The sequence below is a fragment of the Balaenoptera physalus genome, assembly GCF_965194825.1.
Source record: "Balaenoptera physalus genome assembly, chromosome: 9".
NCBI classification, from domain to species: Eukaryota; Metazoa; Chordata; class Mammalia; order Artiodactyla; family Balaenopteridae; genus Balaenoptera; species Balaenoptera physalus.
Genome location: NC_138888.1, coordinates 36,584,717 through 36,606,147, shown reverse-complemented (window position 1 = coordinate 36,606,147; position 21,431 = coordinate 36,584,717). Strand labels below are relative to the sequence as shown.

Sequence of the window (21,431 nt, the reverse complement as noted above, 5' to 3'; positions counted from 1 at the left end):
TCTGGGGGGACTAAAGATTACTTTCGCCTTATGGAGAAAAGTATCTGTGACTCAGCAGCATGAGAAGTGTAACATGAGATCACCTGGGTGCGCTCGAGGGGCTATATACCTCTAAAGAGATTTGTATTTTTAAATTGCCAAAGAAGAAAATTTATTGGTGATGTGACAGTCTAGGATAGCAGGGATAGTGACATAGACATTCTTCAGCAGTACATCACTGAAGACATCTTTATAATAGAGATTTTTAGGAAACATTATTTTTAGAAAAAATTGTTTTTCTTTTGTATGTAATAGAATAAGAATTTCTTTACAAAGGCCTTGCAATTAGTTTTCAAAATTGTTAAATCCACACATTTTTCCTTCTCCTAACTAGTCATCAAGGCATACTTTTTGGCTAACATACCTACCAAGAACAAATACTCACTGAGCTTCCATAAGCATGAATTTTTATTTATTTTTTTAAATGAACTTTCCCCCTGATATCTCAGTAGTGAAGAGGTCATTTCATTTATTTATTTGGCTGCACTGTGTGGCTTGTGGGATCTTAGTTCCTCAACCAGGGATTGAACCCGGGCCCATGGCAGTGAAAGCACCGAGTCTTAACCACTGGACCGCCAGGGAACTCCTAAGCATGAATTTTTAATAAAGCAAAATTAAATTTCAAGCACGAGCACACCTTCTGGCTGATTAGTACCCAGAATGATAATTCCCATCGAGTTGCCTGATTTTAATAAATCATAGTTTAATGTAAAGATAATTAATAGGATTTTAATGAACAAATTTGTTAATATTTTTTCTGTCTTAGACACAGACCCATGTTTACATAGACGTTAAACATAATCTGTTTCCTACTTACAAAATACACTCCTGTCCTGTGCTTGCAGCCCCAGTGCTATCTCCACGAAACTTTAAACTAGGGACACTGAGGAGATACAAAGAAAATGTGTGTCTTTCACATTTCTTCTGTTGAAATATTTTTAAATAATAAATTTCTGAAACCCTGTTAAAATCAGAGTTCTAGAATCAGATGTCATAGATGGACAAACTGATTTTAAAGGTGGGGAAAACAAAGCACTGAAACTTTCAGCCACATTTAGGTTATGTGGATTCCTCATCCGTCAGGAAAACTACCTATCATATGTTTTTTTCTCTGGAGAAATGTACTGTTTATAATATAAGGACATTAGGATTTTTCAATTTTATTATCTTTAATGAGACTTGTGAATACCAAGGAATCTTCTAGAGTAAATTTTTTGCAATCTCACACATGTAGTTATTTTACTGTCATTCTTTAACCCAGAATAAGTCTGTAATGCTGAAATAGTACTTCTCTTTGACCTCATACAGAGATGGTTTTTGTGAGCTTTTTAAAGTAGGTCACTTGTTGAATTCTATTACGTTGTGTTTTATAGTGTCCATGATTTATTTGTCTTTGGCTAACAAATAACCTGACATTCTTAGTTTTCTTTCTTCAGCTAATCATTAATTAACCAAAGATTTTTCTGGGAGACATTATCTCACTATGTTAATGATTTTTTGTGTAGATGTTAGGAATTTTTTTTCAGTTGTTCCTTTATGTATTTCCATCTCTACCTACCCTTAAGAAAAGCTACATTTTAGTTTAAGATAGAGAAAGATGAAGAAATTCTATAGTTAGCTCCCACCCAGAACTCCAAGTGCACAAGAAATAAAAGTTCATTTTTATTTCCAATTTATGAAATTCTTCAGGACTTTAAGCTCAGTGAAGTCCTTAAGGAGCTAGGAAGTGGCGTGCAGTGCTTTTCTCACTCTGATGATAATTTCTGGATTTCCTTGCTACATCAAACTGAGCATTTCTTCTTGCCTTTCTATTTAATGGGTGTTCATATCATTGGAGTTTCAGCAGCAGAGTAAAGTCGCCCTAGCAGTGGCTTTCTTTCTAGGTCATAAGATGCTCTCATAGACCTTCTGTGTGACAGTGTACTCTCATGGGCAGGTCTCTTTGGCTCATGCAATGCACCACAGCTCCTTAATGTTTTCCTGTTGACATAAGTTCACAAACATGTTTCACTATTCCTCTCTATTGTTCCTAATCAACAGCAGATTAGATGATACAGAAGAACAGATCAGTGATCTGGAAGACATAATATAGTGGAAATTACCCCATAAGAACAGCAAAAAGAAAAAACTTTAAATGCAGGTAGTTTAAGGGACCTCTGGGACAACATCAAATGCACTAACATTTGCATAATAGGGGTCCCAGAAAAAGAAGAGAGAAAGGGGCAGAAAACTTATCTGAAGATATAATGGCTGAAAACTTTCCTAACCTGAGGAAAGAAACAGACATCCAAGTCCAGGAATCACAGAGAGTCCCGAACAAGATGAACCCAAAGAGATACATACCAAGATGTAATTAACAAGGCAGAAGTTAAAGAGAATTTTGAAGGCAGCAAGAGAAAAACAACTAGTCACATACAAGGGAAGCCCCATAAGATATTAGCTGATTTTTCAACAGAAACTTTGCAGGCCAGGGTGTGTGGCAGGATATATTTAAAGTGTAGAAAGGAAATATACTTAAAATCAAGAATACTCTACCTGGCAAGTTTATCATTCAGAATTGAAGGAGAGATACAGAGCAAACAAGCAAAAACTAAAGGAGCTCATCACTACTGAACTAACAGGTCTTACAAGAAGTGTTAAAAGGTCTTCTTTCAACAGAAAAGATAAGACCATAACTAGAAATAAAAATATATATGAAAGAAAAAAATCTTACTGATAAAAGCAAATATATAGTAAAGGCAGTGGATTAACCACTTAAAAAGCTACTGTGAAGGTTAAAAGACAAAAGGAGTAAAATCAACTATAACTACAATAAATGGTTAAGGTATACACAAAATAAAAGGTAAAATAGGATGTCATAAAACATAATACATGGAGGGGAGTGGTAAAAATGTAGTGCTTTTGGGATATGTTTGAACTTACATGACTATCAGCTTACAATAAACTGTATATATATATACACATGTATATGTACATGTATGTGTATGCCTATGTATACATATGTATATACATGTACATACACACACATGTCAATATGTATGAACCTCATGGTAACCATAAACAAACATCTACAATAGATACAAGCAAATAAAGAGGAAGGAACCCAAACATAGCATTAAAGAAAATTACTGAACCACAAGGGAAGAGACCAAGAGAAGAAGAAAGGGACAGAAGAACTACAAAAACAGCCAGAAAACAATGAACCAAATGGCAATAAGTACACGCCTATCAATAATCACTTAAATATAAATGCAGTAAATGTTTCAATCATGAGACACAGGGTGGCTGAATAGATAAAACAAGACCTGTCTATATGCTGCATACAAAAGACTCACTTCAGCTGAAAAGTTTTTCCTCTAAGATCAGGAACAAGGCAGGGTAACCCACTCTTGCCACTTTTATTCAACATAGTATTGGAAGTCCTAACTACAGCAATCAGACAAGAAAAAGAAATAAAAGTCATCCAGAAAGGAAGAAGTAAAACTGTCACTATTTGTAGATAACACAATATCATATATAGAAAACCCTAAAGAGTCCAACAACAACAACAAAAAAACCTCTTAGAACTAATAAATGATTCAGTAAGTTGCAGAATACAAAAATCAATATACAAAAATCAGTTGTTTCTGTATGCTAATAATGAATTATCAGAAAGAAATTAAGAGAATAATTCCAATTACAATTGTATCAAAGAGAATAAAACACCTAGGAATAAATTTAACCAAGGAGGTAAAAGACCTAAATGCTGAAAACTATAAGACACTGACGAAAGAAATCAAGGAAGGCACAAATAAATGGAAAGCTATCCCATGCTCATGGATTGGAATAATATTGTTAAAATGTCCATACCACAGGTTCAATGCAATACTTATCAAAATTCCAATGGTCTTTTTCATAGAGATAGAACAAATAATCTTAAAACTTGTATGGTACCACAAAACCCCCCAAATAACCAAAGCAATCTTGAGAAAGAAGAACAAAGCTGGAGGCATCATACTCCCTGATTTCAAACTATAATACAAAGCTACAGTAATCCAAGCAGTATGATACTGGCACCAAACATACATAGATCAATGGAACAGAATGGAGAGCCCCAAAATAAACCCACATTTTTATGGTCAATTAATTTACAAAAAAGGAGGCAAGAATATGGGGGCAAAGACAGTCTCTTCAATAAATGGTGCTGGGAAAACTGGACCACTTTCTTACACCACATACAAAAATAAAATTGATTAAAGATGTAAATGTACGACCTGAAACCATAAAACTCCTTGAAGAAAACATAGGCAATAAGCTCTTTGACATCGGTCTCAGCAGTATTGTTTTGGATATGTCTCCTTGGGCAAGGGCAACAGAAGCAAAAATAAACAAATAGGACTACATCAGACTAAAAAGGTTTTGCACAGTGAAGGAAATGATCAACAAAATGGAAAAGCAACCTACTGAAAGGGAGAAGATATTTGCAAATTATATGTCTGATAAGGGATTAATATCCAAAACACATGAAGAACTCAAACATAAAGAACTCATACAACTCAGTATCAAAAAAATTTTCAGTTAAAAAGTGGGCAGAGGATCTGAATAGACATTTTTCCAAAGAAGACATACAGATGGCCAATAGGCATGTGAAAAGATGCTCAAATCACTAATCATCAGGGAAATGCAAATCAAAATCATCATTAGAGGACTTCTCTGGTGGCACAGTGGTTAAGAATCTGCCTGCCAATGCAGGGGACACGGGTTTGAGTCCTGGTCTGGGAAGATCCCACATGCCGCGGAGCAACTAAGCTTGTGCACCACAACTACTGAAGCCCGAGCGCCTAGAGCCCGTGCTCTGCAACAAGAGAAGCCACCGCAATGAGACGCCCGCTCACCGCAACTAGAGAAAGCCTGCACGCAGCAACAAAGACCCAACACAGCCAAAAATAAATAAATAAATTCTAAATCATGATTAGATACTACCTCACACCTGTCAGAATGGCTGTCATCAAAAAGACAAGAAGTAACAAGTGTTGGGGAGGATGTGGAGAAAGGGAAGCCTCGTGCACTGTTGGTGGGAATGCAAATTGGTACAACCACTATGGAGAACAGTATGGAGGTTCTGCAAAAAATTAAAAAAGGAACTACCACACAGTCTAGCAATTCCACTTCTGGGTATATATCTGAAGAAAACAACACTAAGTCAAAAAGTTATATGCATCCCATTGTTCATTGCAGCATTATTTACAATAAACAAGGTATGGAAGTAATCTAAGTGTCCATCGATAGATGAATGGGTAAGGAAGAAACACAATGGAATATCACTCAGCCATAATAGAAAAGAATGAAATCTTGCCATTTGCAACAATATGGATGGACCTAGAGTGTGTTATGCGAAGTGTAATAAGTAAGACAGAGAAAGATAAATACTGTATGATTTCACTTATATGGAATCTAAAAAACAATTCAAGTGAACAAACATAACAAAACAGAAACCAACTCACAGATACAGAAAACAAACTGGATGGTTGCCATGGGGATTGGCAAGATAAGTGAAGGGGATTAAGAGGTACAAACTTCCAAGTATAAAGTAAGTCCTGGGATATATGTACAGTACAGGGAATATAGTCAATAATAGTGTAATAATTTTAAAGTTCAAGATGATGGAGTAGGAAGACACTGAGCTCATCTTCCCCCACGAACACATCAAAAATACATCTTCATGTAGAGCAATTCTCACTGAAAACAAACTGGAAACTGGCAGAAAGACTCTTGTACAACCAAGGCTGTAAAAAATGATCCACACAAAGTCAGGAAGGGAAGAGAAACGATCAGGTCAGGACCTGTGCCTCTAGGAGGAGACACAGAAAAGGAAGGAGATTACATGGGCTGGGAGATCCTCCCTGAGGAATGAGTGGTTTGGACCACATATTGGGTGCCCCTGCCCTGGGGTCCAGTACAGGGAAGATGATACCCGTTGGCTTGTTTGAAGACCAGTGGGAATAGCAGGGGGGCTGCGAGGAACTTAGACTCTGCTCCTGAAGAGCACGCACACACTTGCTTTCTCCTGAAACAAGGCGGAGGAAGCAGACGGATGAAGCTGCCCAGGATGCTGACTGGTTTCCCATGGGCAGTTTCTCATGACCACCCCAGTGCACGTCTGAGCCCCTCTTGTTCTCTGATGCAGCTCCCCGCTAGGGCTAAGGCTGCTCTTGCCGAGGAGAGTGCACAGCTGTGGGGAAGGAGCCAGCTTGGACCTGGCACTGCCTCTGAATGCAGAAAGAGGAGCCATTCCTGGTGCTCATGGAGCCGGCAGATTGAGTGTGGTCTGGAGCGCTGACTGGCATGCTGGGACTGCCCCAGCAGCTGCCCCGGCCCACTCCAGGTGCCTGCCCCAGTGCTGCTCTCCTCTGGGGCAAAGGTGCAGATGCTGGGAGCAGGGAGAGCACACACTTAGAGGGGACAGAACCAGCTCAAACCTGAACCTCAGTGCTTCTGCTTCAGCACCTTGGGACCTGCCCCTGCCCCCAGTGAGGAAGTGTCAGCCACTGAGCACAGGAGAAGCCCCAGCTCACACCTGGCTCTGGCTCTGTTGCTTCCATCGCCAGCTCCACCTCCCACCAAGGTGAGAGCTGCCAGCACACCCTGGGGAAAGACATGACCTGTGCTCATTTCATATCTAGCTCTCCCACCAAAGCCACATGCAGACTGTGTCGGGATGCTTCCACACAAGGGCATCCCGTCAACACCAGGATAGGTAACTGTTTGACCTAATTTCGTAGAGACAGAGACAGTTGTTTCAAACAACAGAACAAGAAAACTCCCTTGAAAAAACAACTAATGAAAGAGAGATAAATAATTTACCAGATAAAGAGTTCAAAACATTAGTAATAAGAATGCTAACTGAACTAGGGAAAAGAATGGATGAACAGAGTGAGAATTTTAACAAGGAACTAGAAAACAAAAGCCAGTCAGAACTGAAGAATTACAATAACTAAAATGAAAAACATACTAGAAGGAATTAACAGCAGACAAGGTGGTACAGAAGAACACATGAGTGATCTGAAAGATAGAATAATGGAAATCATGCAATCAGAACAGCAAAAAGAAAAACATGAGAACAGTTTAAGGGACCTTTGGGACAACACCAGGCATACTAACATTCACATTATAGGGGTCCCAGAAGGAGAAGAGAGAGAAAAGGGTCAAAAATGTATTTGATAAAATTATGGCTGAAAACTTCCCAAACCTGAAGAAGGAAACATATATCCAGATACAGGAAGCACAGAGAGTCTCAAACAAAATGAACCCAAAGAGACCCCACACCAACACATCATAATTAAAATGGCAAAACTTAAAGAGAGAATTCTAAAGGCAGCAAGAGAAAAAGAGTCATGTACAAGTAATCCCCATAAGGCTATCAGCTGATTTCTCTGCAGAAACTTTGCAAGCCAGAAGGGAGTGGCATGATAAATTTTAAGTGCTAAAAGAGAAAAACCTACAACCGAGGGTACTCTACTTGGCAAGATTGTCATTCAGAATAGGAGAGATAAAGAACTTCTCAGATAAGCAAGGAGTTCATAAATACTATACCAACTCTAAAAGCACACGTCAAAGGATCTTTTCTAAGTGGAAGAGGAAAAGCTTCAACAAGAAGAATTTATAGAACAGGAAAAATCCCACTAGTAAAGACAAATATATAGTAAAGGCTGTGGATCAACCACTGAAATAAGCCAGTACGAAGATTTTTTTTTTTTAATTTTATTCATTTATTTTTGGCTGCGTTGGGTCTTTGTTGCTGCGTGCGGGCTTTCTCTAGTTGCGGTGAGTGGGGGCAACTCTTCGTTGTGGTGCACGGCTTCTCATGGCAGTGGCTTCTCTTGTTGGGGAGCACGGGCTGTAGGCGCGCAGGCTTCAGTAATTGTGGCGCACAGGCTTAGTTGCTCCGCGGCATTTGGGATCTTCCCGGACCAGGGCTCGAACCCGTGTCCCCTGCATTAGCAGGCGGATTCTTAACCACTGTGCCACCAGGGAAGTCCCGGTAAGAAGATTAAAAGACAAAAAATTGTAAAATCAACTATAACTACAATAAACAGTTAAGGGATAAACATGAAGATGTAAAATATGACATCAAAAACACAAAATGGGGGGGGTAAAAATGTAGATCTTTTAGAATGTGTTGGAACTTAAATAATTACCTGCTTAAAACAAGTAAATGTAGTTATAGGTCAACATACATGAATCCCATGGTAACCACAAATCAGAAATCTACAATAGATAACTTTGTATGGTGACAAATGGTAACTAGATTTCCTGTGGTGATCCTTTCCTAATGTATAAAACACCAAAGCACTATGTTGTACACCTGAAACTAATATAATATTGTAAGTTATACTTCAATTTGAAAACAAAACAACAACAAAAAAAACCCAACAATATTGCTCCTAAAGGAATATTTAATTGGGGAAGATAATCCTAAATTGATAAAGTACCACAGGCAATAAGGTTGTTGTTATTGACAAGCATCTATTTTTTGCACCTTTACTTTGTGCGAGCCTGTGCCAGAAGCTATCTGATGTCTAAGAAGACAGAATCGTGTCCTGCCCTGGAAGAGGTGTGGAGCCTTGGGCTGCCCGGCTCTGGCCAATGGGATAATGAGCCCCCAAATTGGACTGAGATGAATGAGAATCCCTAGGAATTGTGGGCCCTAGAATGAGATACATTATCCATTTGAAACATGATTTCCTAATTTGAAAAACGGGTCGTGGTGAGGGTTAAGTAACTAGATCATAGTTGCACAGTTACTGAGTGTGTACGTCCTGGCAGGCACTGGGCTAGTTATAAATAAATAAGACTTATGAAAACAGTTCCTCGCACTTTCTAGAGACAATATAGATTGTATTCCAAACATTTGGATACTCTTCTATATAAAAAATACAATTGTCTTTTTTCCTTTCTTAACACTGAGATATTTCCTTTCTTAGAAAGAACCAATAATTCCTATTCAAATTAAAAGTTTTCTTATTTTCAATTATTTATGGCCTCAATCTCTGAAATGTTTCATAATAATTGATTTCATAATATCCAGCTTCTAAAATAAATAAGATGGAAATGGAGTTAACAGTGGGAATTATGTAGAATTTACCAAATCATATATAAATGTTTAATCCAAGATGAATTAATTGGTTAGTGTGATTTGTGTAATAAGTAAACTAATAAGAGAGGGGAAGGGGGAAAGAGAGAGCCCGTGGGTATTTTTAAATGTGTTTAAACTTGAAAATAATTATGTAAGATAGTTTTAGCAACACTTGAACATACTGATAAGCAGGAGGGGAGAGGAAGGTAGAATCTATTTTGCAATTTGGTTTTTTCCCCACTTAATATGTCATGCATATTTTCCACATTATGTACTACTATACTATTATATGTATATGAACAATATAATTAGTAGCCCCCATTATGTTTCCTGGTTGATTTAATTATGTTTCTGCTTTGTATAGAAGGTTATTCCAATTTTTTTTCCATTATAAGCAATGCTATATGAAACACCTTTGTAAAAGTCTTCAGGTTGTCTTACCAAACCAAAGGATACGTTTAAGGCGTTTAAATACAGGTTGCACGTGAAAGTGTGTGGCAATTTATACACCACCAGCATGAGTGCCCTTTGCCCCACATACTGGGAAATCTAAGCGGTATGATTCTTTGTCCATTTGGTAGAAGAGAAAGGAAGCAAATGTAGCTTTTTAAATGTTTTATTTTAAAGTTGAGTGAACACTTGTTATATAACATTTGTTACGGAGTCAAGTCAGTAGTGGCCTGGGGATTTTTATTCTGTGTGACTCTTTTAATGAGAAATCAATTTATACCTTGATATTTATATTTTGTAATATATATTTGTTAAAAATTATTCTAAAATACCATGTTTCTGTAATCTGCTTCTAATTGAGATCAACAAGCCCTTTGGTTTACGTGGGATAATTAACATTTTGTGCCTGCCCACATTTAGAGTAAACTCATCATATATGTTAAGTTGATTCTGTTTTAGAAAGCGTGGTATTTCCTTACATAATGTCAAGAATAACTGAAGCTCCCAAGCACTTTGTAATGGTTGGGATTTTTTTTTTTTTAATACTTACAAAATTTAAGTTATGTACCCATGAGCACACAGGTGTCTGTCCTTTTAAAAGGTGCTATCCATGTCATATGCATATTTCTCAGATCCAATTTGTGAGCAGTAGGTACTTCCTGCAAGTGTGTGTATTCTCTCTCCAGGGTTCTCCATGGTTGCCTACCTCAAAGGGTAGAACCAAGTGTTCAAGCCCCCATTTTTAGGAAGGGTGCCTTTTCTTTAGGTCAGCATTTCCCCCAAAGATATTCAGTGGAAAGCTCATCCCATGGATAAGTAAGTAATAAGTATTTCATATTAAATATGTTTCATTGCTAGTCCTTAGCTCTATCTAGAGTTTCATGCTCATAGTTACTGTTTTCTAAATAGGATTTTGTAGGAATTTCTTAATTTTATTTTCTATTCTTTACTGTTTTTCCTTGTACTGATATAATGGAATATAATTGATTTTTTTAAAAAAAATCTGTCTCTAATCACATTTTAATTTTATGAGATACTTGGATATCTCTATCTATCTATCTAGAGACCATTTTAGTCCAATCTTTGTTGGTTTTATACTATAGTAAATACAAATTGAGATTTATTTCCCTTTTTCACATTTCTAGAAGTAGCAGCCAAAGACACAAAGACACTTTATGTAACCTTTTGGACATGAAAGCTATGTTACATTGTTAGGAGGGACTGGTTGATGTCAGATCCTAGTCAGGATCTACATTTCAACTCTTCTTTGTATTTTCCTTTTGTCTTTAAAAGTATTCTGTCTTAGTTTTGGAATATTTAGAATAAATTCTGAAAGTCATGAGTACTGAGCTTTTCATGATGTGCTATCTATCTGAAATCTTATTCATTTTCAAACTATGGGTCTAAGCATCTTTGGACCCTGATGTAATTCTGGTGCTTGAATTGCAACTTTGTAAAATGCATCAGATTATTCTGGTTGAGCACCTACCTTTACAAAGATGCTTTTATGATATCTTCATCCTCTAAAGTAGGATTGCCACTCTTAGAAACTCAGAGGGGAGTATCAAAGAAACTAATTCACCAGCTGAACTATCCATTTCCCCACTCTAAGTCAGAGAGCCAAGAGGGCAGGCAGGGCACTCGATGCCCTCCTTGACTCTGAGCTGGGCACGGTACTCTGGATGCTATTTTGCATGGGTTATCTCACTTAATACTCATGATGGTTCTGTGAACCATGTGGCATTATTCCCCATTTTACAAATACAAAAACTGGGACACACTGAGTTTCAACATCTTGTTCAAACCGGCAAATATCAAATCCAGGATTTATACTCAAATCTTTTTGATTTCAAATCCCATTCTCATAACCAGTTTCCAGAGCAAGTAGTCGAAACTGTATTGATTATACTCTTTGGGCTAACAAATCACTGAAATGGGAATGGGAAAGGGATACTTCATACAGTCAAAGTCATTTCTTGGCTAGTGAGGAAATGAAAATTTGCAGTATCCTCAAATTTATTCAACTCGGACTTTGATAAAGTGCCTTCCGTCTGGCTAGATATATTTCAGCGGTTATGGGGAGAGGAAGTGACTGGTATTTTATGGGTGATACTCTATGGGTGCCCATTAATTGAATTGAAGTAGTCTAATCAGAACATTGTATGGAAATAAAGAGCTTGACTAAAATGTCCTTTCTCTGATACTAGATGTCTTAACTTAGTTCAGGCTGGTTCTAGCATTGGCTTATTATTAGAATGAACTTTTATGTGCTACAGTGGTTATCTGACCAAAATCAGACAAACAAACAAAAAACCACATAATATTCCATCTTCTGAAGATCCAGGTACCTTATTTTATATGACTATTACTGTGAACACAGCACTTTATACGTAAACTATAATTTCCGCTTCTCTAGTTACTCCCTTAAAATCTATTTTTTAAAAAATATTTATTTATTTATTTGGCTGCATCAGATCTTAGTTGCGGCACACGGGATCTTCACTGCAGTGTGCGGGCTTCTCTCTAGTTGTGGTGCGCAGGCTCAGTAGTTGTGACACGTGGGCTTAGTTGCTCCATGGCTTGTGGGATCTTAGTTCCCTGACCAGGGATTGAATCCGCGTCCCCTGCATTGGAAAGCGGATTCTTAACCACTGGACCACCAGGGAAGTCCCCCCTTAAAATCTATTTTGTACCTTATGGCCACATCTTCTAAAAAGATATTTTGATCTCGTCACATTGCCCCCAAAATATCTTAAGCCTTCAGGATTCAAGTCTAAACCCCTTGTTTGTTTTTAAAAGCTCTTTGCAGACTGACCTACCTTTCTAGCTTTTTCTTGATCTGCCTGAATCTGGGGTTTTACTCTAATTAGTCATTTTGTGGGCTTTTCGCAGTAAGTCTAGGACCTTTCTAGCTTGGCACCTCTAAAAATACTATATTCTTGAATTCAGGTGGTTCCCTTCTTTTCTCTGTGTAAATCCTTGTTTCCCCAAACAATACACCCTGCAGTGATCCCTCCCTAGACTGACAGTTACAGCCCTTTCCCAGCCTGCACTTGACAGGGGAACAACCCTCAGGTACTGAGGCACTGGGGAGAGGAAGTGAAGTCCGGCACCTTTTCCCCTCACAGGAGTGGTCATCCCCAGTTTCTAGATTCAGGCGTGTTGGGGACTGAAGCCTGTGGCGGAGTGTATTCTGTTTCACAGATATGAAAGTATATGGCATTAACAAAGAATTTATGGCTTAGATCAATGGGTGCCAAACTTAGCTTTGTAATAAAGTCGTCTAGAAGCCTTTAAACATACAAAGTACCCAGGTCCTTCCCTGAGCATCCTGCTGCTTTGGATTGGTGAATCTGCAAGGCATTCTCCCTTTTGTGATAAACAAATGGGCGTTACTTTGTTCTTATTTGACTTTAACGTTTTGCAGCATTTGACTCCATTGACCATCCCTCATTTCTTTCACACCTTCTTTCCTTCTATCATCCCTTCCTAGTTTGTTTCTTCATTAAGTGTTACCCTTTAAATGACTCTTTCTCTTCCTCATTGTATATACAATTGCCTGCGCCTAATTCTTTTTATTATGTGCCAATCATTTCCAGCTATCTTTAGTCTAGAACTTTCTACTGAGCCCCAAACACATATATACCTAGTAACCTTCAATATTTGGATCATCCATGGATCAAACAAACTCAAAACAGATCATGCCCTAAACTGGGCTTCTTATTTCCATTTTTTTTAAGAAAAATTTTGTTCATTTTCCTTAGGATTTCAGTCTTACCCACGGCACGCAGGATCTTAATTCCCCGACCTGGGATCGAACCCGCGCCCCCTGCAGTGGAAGCACGAGGTCTTAACCAGGGAAGTCCCCTTATTTCCATCCTTGTCCCTGCCACTGTCCCCCTAACTCCTGCTTCCTGTTTTCTCCATCACAGTAACTGGTACCACCAGCCTTTCAGTCCCCAAAGCCAGAATATGGGCATAATCTTGCTTCTCAGTCATCTCCCCACATTGCTCAGTCACCACATCCAGCTTATTCTATCCATTTAACATCTCTAGGATCTCTTGCTCCCATTATGACCCTTCTGTGTTTCAGTGTTAAGAAACATGAATCAGACTTATTAGCTGCTTGCTTGCGTGCCCACACCCCTACCCACCCCACCTAAGTGCACAAATTAGTTCAAATATCATCTCTAAGAACTTCCCCTGTCTGGTTTAGATGCCGCTCCCCTATACTTTCACCTCTATCATAACACTTATCATACACTCTTCTACAAATGTGGACTACTTGTGGCTTTTTCCTACTGGACTTTAACCTTCTGAGGGCAGGGACCAAGTCTTATGACACTGTGTCCTAGAAACAGCATAAGGTCTAGAATATAATATATTCCTAAATGTTAGTTGGATGGGTGCGTGAATAAATTAGCCTGTAGTCTAATAGATAAAAATGCTTAAATAACATCACTTATAATTAAAATAATGCATAGACTTTATATAGTATTTAGAAGAATATAAAAAAGCAAAAAGAAAACAAAATGTTTATAATTTTGTTACACAAAGATAACTACAATTTATCTTTATTTTTGTAGCCTTTCAGCCTTTTTCTATGGATGGATTAATGTAATAATAGTGTATATATATATATATATATACAATTGTGTATATATAGATATACACACACTCTTTTGTAAACTGCTTTTACTTAAGAGTATCCTTCTCTGCCATTAAATATTCTATCTGCATGCATTTAGTGAGCATGCATTACTTTTGTTAACGAGAAGTAAAATCATTAAAAAAATTGATTCTCCTATTAAACTCGCTTTACAATGGGAAGATAGCCAAGTCCTAAGGACCCTCATGAAGACTAAGCAAAATGCTCTTTACATTTTCCTTAGAGAAAAAAGGGTGAATTAAAGGAATCACAGACTGACCTAGTTTTCTACCATGAAATCGTTAACCATAGTTAATGCCCGATTTTCTGATCAAAAGTTATCTTTTAATGGGATCAGAGCTAAATTGAAATCTTTAATAACTGTCTGTGACAAGAAGACCATAGTGCTGAATAATCTTTAAAGTACTATAGTTTCTAGAACAACTTAGGCCGTACTTAGCCAAGCTAGGTATATTTCAGAATACAAACCTGGTGATTTTTATGTCATACTGTAGTCTTATAATGATGTTTTAAAGTGAGAATGTCACTAATAAAGACAAAATTCAAAAAGGTCTCCAGAATAATTCCTTAAAGGAATTATCTTTCTCTCTTTGTGTTTAACACAAGTTCTAAGTTTGAGGAAACTACTGAACAAATATAAGTGATAGGATTATTAGTTACTTATATAAATATTCTCACTTCTTTTTTTTTAACACTTTAAAATGGTTTGAAGTGATCTTTCTTCCTCTCATTCTTTTCCTGGTCATTTTACCTTTGTTTCACTGACTTAAAATTCTAGAATTTCGTCATCGTTTTCCAGAAGCACCTTCTTAGGCAGCCACCCATCAGTAACTTCACTAACCAGCTTTGGCAAATGCCTTGAGTTAATCAGTGACTCTATAGTCAGACCTAAGCACGTGAAAAAATAACCCCCTTTTTAAGCGAGTGCTCTACTGTCGTGGCTGTGCTTTCTGGTGGAGGAGCGAGCGCCAGCGCTCTGGAGAGTAGCTTGTCGCCTGTTTCCACTGCAGGATAATTAGTCCCTGCCAATGGGTGCTGCACATAGCGTTTGGGAGTAAGTATGCAGAAACAGTGATTATTGCAACCTAAATATTTGCAGGGGCCAGATGGAAGGATGGAGGGAGGGAAGCTCAGGGGCCAGTGTTAACTACCTGCTCTGGGAATCAGCTGCTCGGTAACTCACGACCTCCAACCTAATGCTATTATGTGGGAACGTGAGCCTGGTGTTGCTACATTTTCCCATCTTTTTCAAAAGAAATTGAATTATGGATTATGTGTGTCAAATCTCCCCAATTTTACGGTGTTAGCCACTGTTTAAGAAAAAAAAATGGTGAGCAGTCTAAAAAGCACCCATCCGCGGCTGAATCCAAGCCACAGGCTGCCAGCTGAAGGCCTCCAGCGTTGATATTAACATAAACTTTTGGGTTTTACTTATTTTTTTAAATATATATTTATTTGGCTGTGCCGGGTCTTAGTTGCAGCACGCGGGATCTTTGTTGCTGCATGCAGGATCTTTAGTTGAGGCATGCGGGATCTAGTTCCCTGACCAGGGATCGAACCCGGGCCCTCTGCATTGAGAGTGCAGAGTCTTAACAACTGGGCCACCAGGGAAGTCCCAGTTTTTACTTATTTTTGAGTGATCCTTTTTGTAACTATAACTTTTGTTTTGATAGTGATTCTCAAAAGATTCCTATTATTTTTGGTGAACTAGAACAAAGAAGCTTGTTTAGTTGGTGCTTTTTAAATAATGTTTTCCTTTCATAGACACACAAAGAACCTTTAAGAATGGGCATTACATCAGGGCATTACTAACTGTTGATTTCATCTGGAGTTGTAGAATATTGGCTCTAGAAGGGGCCCTACAAGCAAGTAAAATAACCCCTTTCTTTTTTTTTATTTTGGCCACGCCACATGGCATGCGGGATCTTAGTTCCCCAACCAGGGATCGAACATGCGCCCGCTGCAGTGGAAGCACGGAGTCTTAACCACTGGACTGACAGGGAAGTCCCTAAAATGACCCCTTTCATATAAGGACCTTGGGTCAGGCCATTGAGGGTGGGTTTTAAAAAGTGATAGTTTTCTAGTAACGACCTCTGTGGTCAAGAGTGCTTTGCCTTATTGGGTTTCTGTGGCTGTATTCAGAATGGAGGAGCCTGGGAAGGTTTTAGGCCAAAGTGCCTTGAAATATCTTTAGTTTACAATCAATACAAGTGAACAGTGGGACTGCATACGTATACAGTTCAGTATTCTCTAGGTCACATTCTTTCTCTCTTCTTCCCTTTCCTTATCTTATTTCCTATTCTCTGTGCCATAATGTACTCTGAAGTATATTTTTAATGAAATAGTTATTAAGTTATTTAGTGGTTCCTGCTTATAGTTTTGAAATCAAGTGGGTGATTTAGGGGTTATATCTTGCTGTGTATTGCTCCAATTTCTTTTCTTACCGGTCAGGTGACCTTTGATAAGACAAGAGTGCCTAACTGCTTCTGGGTCATTTTGGTCAAGTTTGTTGGTTTATGTGGTAGCAGGATTTTAGAGAATCACATGGAAGGGACTTTCTAAAAGGTCTGTTCGAAAGTAGAATGAACTTATACATTTAATGCTCCAGATACCTATATGAGGAGCTAGGTTTTCTTATCTTCATTTTAGAAGCTCAGGGAGATTAAGGACCTTTCTCTAAGCTTCCAGCTGATAACAAGTGGCACCAACTTGGGAGGTCAGGTCTTTAACTTAGAAATGTGTGCTTTTTGTACTTTACCTCACAATTATGTTAAAAAAAAAAAAAAAGGGAAAAAAGCAACAGTAAATAAAATCCCACCGTAACTAGTAGTCTTGTTTGATAGCATAGATTACAATCATACCTAAAGCCCATACACCTGATCTATGAATAGTTAGAATAATGTTTTGTTCCAAGCATCAACTCAGATTTGTCATCAGTTTTTATATCCCTCAACCGTACAGCTTTGTCAGTGATGGGCTTTTATGAAATAGTAAAACCAGGACAGAGGGACTGACCATAAAGGAAATGGTGAAGCATATTGGTAGGGACCACGAACTGACCTGAGGTTAATACCAGGTCCGCCCCTAACATACTGTGTGGCCTTGGGCAAGTTAGTTAATCTGTGTAAGCATCTGTTTCTTCCACCGTTAAATAGGACAGATAATTACAGTGGCTACCTCCTGAGGTTATCATGAGAAACAAATAAGCTTGTCCATGCACTAAATGAAAGTTAGTTGTTACTGCTGCTGTTGCTTCCTTTGCTATAATTGGCAGTGCTTTGTTGCCTCTAAGGTAAGCCTGCTGCCTTCTGAGGACCTTTATCACTTACCTTCAAATAATTTCTTCTTCAGAGATGACAACTTTATCTGCTAAATGGGGATTTGTAACTTGAATATGGTGTCTCCTTTGGGGTGAATCTCTAAAGGAGCCTTGAGGCTTCTGAAGAAATCTGATGAAGCCCAAATTTGTAGTTAGACAGAAAACCTGAACAAAGCTTGAGTGCTGGGTTTTGGTATTACCAGTTGCTGGATGGGTGGGGATTATTTTTGTGCCTGGAGGAGTGTGGATGGCAACCTTCTCCCCATCTCCACTGCCTCGCCTGGGCTCTGGCCTTGATCATCTCATGGCTGGATCACCTTGTCGCCTTCTCCACAGAGCCTTTGTTTCTAGTCAGTCCTATCTCTTCCTGACCTTCCCTACTTGGCTCCACCGCAATCTTTCTAAACTAAAGATCTGGCCAGGCTTCTTCCCTGCTGGAGTCCTGGGTGTTGCCTAGTGGTGCTTCTCAGGCTTTGGTCATTCACTTCCTTTCCAAATATCCCCGTATCTGCGAACCATCTGTACTACTGTTTACTTAATAGTTGTCTTCAAAGGATTTAGATCAAATCATTTTTTTTTTTTTACTTAGGCTTTTCCTGAGCAGTAATATCTGTGAAATCTGAAGTATATAATATGCTAGTTGCATTTCCTCCTAATACTCTTTAGATAAATACGTAACTATGAAAATGGGTTTCTCTGTGTATCCCCTGAAGTCAGTGGAGCTGCCCCTGCTGCACTTCGGTAAACAGTGGCCTCAGGATAAGGTCAAAGCATTTTATCTCATGCCCAGGGCTTTCTCTGACCCAGTGACCCGGCCCCTCTGGCTCTTTTTTTTTTTTTCCTTTCCTGCCATTCCATTAGCAAAGAGTAAAACTTGCTCTTTCATTCTACCTGTCAGGAATTCTTCCCCTGCCTGATGAGTTTCTATTCAACATGGACATCCCAGCTCAGATGCCCACTGGCTGTATTGTTGGAACTGTGTTAGGAATTTTTGTTTATTTCTCTCAACCTGCTTGCTCTAGGGCAGGGCCTGGATCACTCTGGGCAGGCACTGCATCTCAGCAGCTTTTCCCTATCACAGAATCCTCTGTCAGAAGCCACCAGTGACATGATTGCATTGCCCCTCTTTCCCTCTGCCATGTCCAGTTTGACTTCCTTCCGGCATCACCCTGCCCTTAAGATGCCAGGTCTTTTTGCGCATGTCCCCTCCAGTAGAATGCCACTTCTCTTCCTCCAGTAACTGGCTCTTTCTCCTACTTCAGAACTCAGCTTGGGGGCTTCTCTGGTGGTGCAGTGGTTAAGAATCCACCTGCCAATGCAGGGACATGGGTTCGATCCTTGGGCCAGGAAGATCCCACATGCCGTGGAGCAACTAACCCCATGTGCCACAACTACTGAGCCCGCATGCCACAACTACTGAAGCCCACGTGCCTAGAGCCCGCACACCGCAACAAAGAGTAGCTCCCGCTCAGCGCAACTAGAGAAAGCCCCCGCGCAGCAACAAAGACCCAACGCAGCCAAAAAACAAACAAACAAACAAACAAACTCAGCTTGCCCTTGGCCCCTGGGAAGCCGTCCCTGACCCCAGTGTGAAATGATTCTCCACTGGGCTTACCTTTGTCATCACTCTTCTTAAAATAATAATAATAATAAAAATTATTGTATATTATAATAATAATTATGTATATAATAATAATAATAATAATTAGAATGGATGTTGGAGCAGAGATACAAGAGCATATGGCTGGAGCAAAGAGCACATTTGGGAGATTGGCCTAAGGAGTTTGAAATTATCCTAAAACCTACAGGGAGATGTTGGAAGGATTTTACACAGCTGGGTAAAGTGATCAGATTTGCATTTTATCAGCTCACTTCTACTTCCCTGCCACTTTCTCTTGGCTTCCTTCCAGGACCACTTCTACTGCTTCTTCCTTAAGTACTAGCTTTTTCCAGGACCCAGTACCTGACCTGTGAGTTCCGTGCTCACACATGTTACTGCATTTATTGCTTCATGACCACATAGTAGCTAGCATGGTGGTATTACTGGTAATCGTGTTGGCTTGGCCAGAGGCTGTAGATAGTGTCCTGAGGTAACTGAAGCCAGAAGCTCAGTGACTCATGGAGACCACAGGGTGAGTCACTGAGTTTCAAAAAAGCCATCAACAGGTTTTCAGAGATCAAGAGAAATGATAACTGAGATACTGTTGAGAACTCACAATAGGTCGAGTTTGAGGAAATCAGCTTCACTAAAGTAGTGAAGGAGGGAAGAAGATTTAAAAACCCTGCCTCCTTCCAGACAGTATCTGAGGCAGGTTTAAGAAAGGGCATATACTAAAAGGTTAATAAAATCAGGAATGAAAAGGAGTTGGAAAAAAATGCATAACCCAGATGTTAACAGTACAATCTGAAGGGAAGATGAGGTATAGGAAGGAGGCTTTAGGGAGAAACAAAATCTTGAGGCTTATTTTTTAAGGAAGTGCAAGTAAGTTTGTGGATTAAGGTGAAGGAGATAAAGGGATGGAGGAGTGGGGTGGGAATAATGGAGGGAATCCACTAAGGAGCGGGGCTGTTGAAAGTTCAGAGAGGAGGGTTAGAACGGGAGAGTAGTTCCTTCTTCTGAAGAGAAAGGTCATTAAGAGGTGAGCAGAGGGGAGTGCATTACTAGAATGGTACAACGGAGAGTCCTCTGTTCAGGGAGGGTGGGTGGGTAGGAGAGCGGGGGTGAGAGCTTGAGAAAGTAGAGGTCTGGAATAGCTGCTGTGCGAAGCAGTGAAGGAAGAGAGCTAGAGGGGAGTAGAGAATCCCACGAGGGAGGAGTTCTCCTGGCCAGTGTTAGGTGCCCTTGACTTGTAGTGGATCCATTAAGCGCCAATAAGCAAACTCAGCAACATGCATCATCCCAAGAGAGCGGTTAGAAAGATGATGTTTGTTTCTGTGGGCAGGCATTTGGAAGGGCAAGTGCAATGGAAGGATCAAAGCTGTGTGCCTCTAGGGGGCGGCGGTGCAGGTGAGGTGGAAAGACTGGCCTGGAGGTGTGTGAATCCAGGAGGGGCTAACGCTGGGGAAAGAGGAGGGCTGAGGGTCAAGGTGAGAGTGGAACTGGTATAGTCAGGAGGAAGGAGTGGGCGAGGTGAACCCAGAGGGACTAGGAGGGGAATTTTCAGAACTTTAGGCCTGTTTCCAGAGGGCAGGGTTCAGTTCTGGGAACTAACCACCAGGAAAAACCAGTTAAGTTAGCCAAAAAGAGCCATTCCAAGAATTAGGTTAGATAAACTTAAATAAACTTAGTGCCACTCTAATCTAGAAGGAGAAAAGATGAAGTCACATCCTCTTCTCTTTGGTCTCCAGGGGCCTAAGAATTAAGCAATAAGATTAGCTCCAAGTGAACTTTAATTTTCTCTTGTGGAACAGGCCATTTTAATTGTCCACTCCCGCTTTTCCCCCAGAGGCATAGCGTGAGGGCCCTCTCTACATGAGAGAATGAGGAGATTTTATGTGGGAGGCTGTAGTTGAGGGAAACTGGGGTGTGCCAGTGCCCTGGATGTCTGAGAGGAGAGACACGAGCACTTCCCATCAGGTTGCCCCATAGCAGAACATACTTCGGAGGTTTGCCATCTCACCTGAGGCTTCTCGAGGCTGGGGCGACTTCGTTGGCTGCAGAGATAAAGCCCACCACCTGAGGGAGGTGGGAGGTGGTCCAGGGCTGCTGCCCTGCCTGTTGCAGCCAGTGGAGAACCATTGCCAGGAGCGTGGCTGAGGCGAGGCGGCTGCCCCGCGATGTTCCCCAAGCGTGGAGCGCAGTGCTGGCGGTGATGGGCGCCTGTGCGTGCAACGTGGAC

The 21,431-nt window shown here is 39.9% G+C and overlaps 1 protein-coding gene and 1 long non-coding RNA gene across 15 annotated transcripts in view; one reads left to right on the top strand and one right to left on the bottom strand.

Annotated features, from left to right (window-relative positions):
* The window catches only part of NCOA7 (nuclear receptor coactivator 7), a 154,524-nt gene that overhangs the window by 110,001 nt on the left and 23,092 nt on the right, over positions 1 to 21,431 (top strand). The window lies entirely within an intron of this gene.
* Positions 742 to 21,431, bottom strand: part of LOC309666946 — a 32,655-nt gene continuing 11,965 nt past the window's right edge. For 2 of the 4 annotated variants that reach the window (XR_014267400.1, XR_014267402.1), the window contains one exon: positions 6,384 to 8,037. This is a non-coding gene — a long non-coding RNA (uncharacterized lncRNA). Of the gene's footprint in view, positions 2,114 to 6,383; positions 8,038 to 21,212; positions 21,413 to 21,431 lie in introns of those variants that run through there. The other 2 variants (XR_014267398.1, XR_014267399.1) reach the window with 2 other exon arrangements.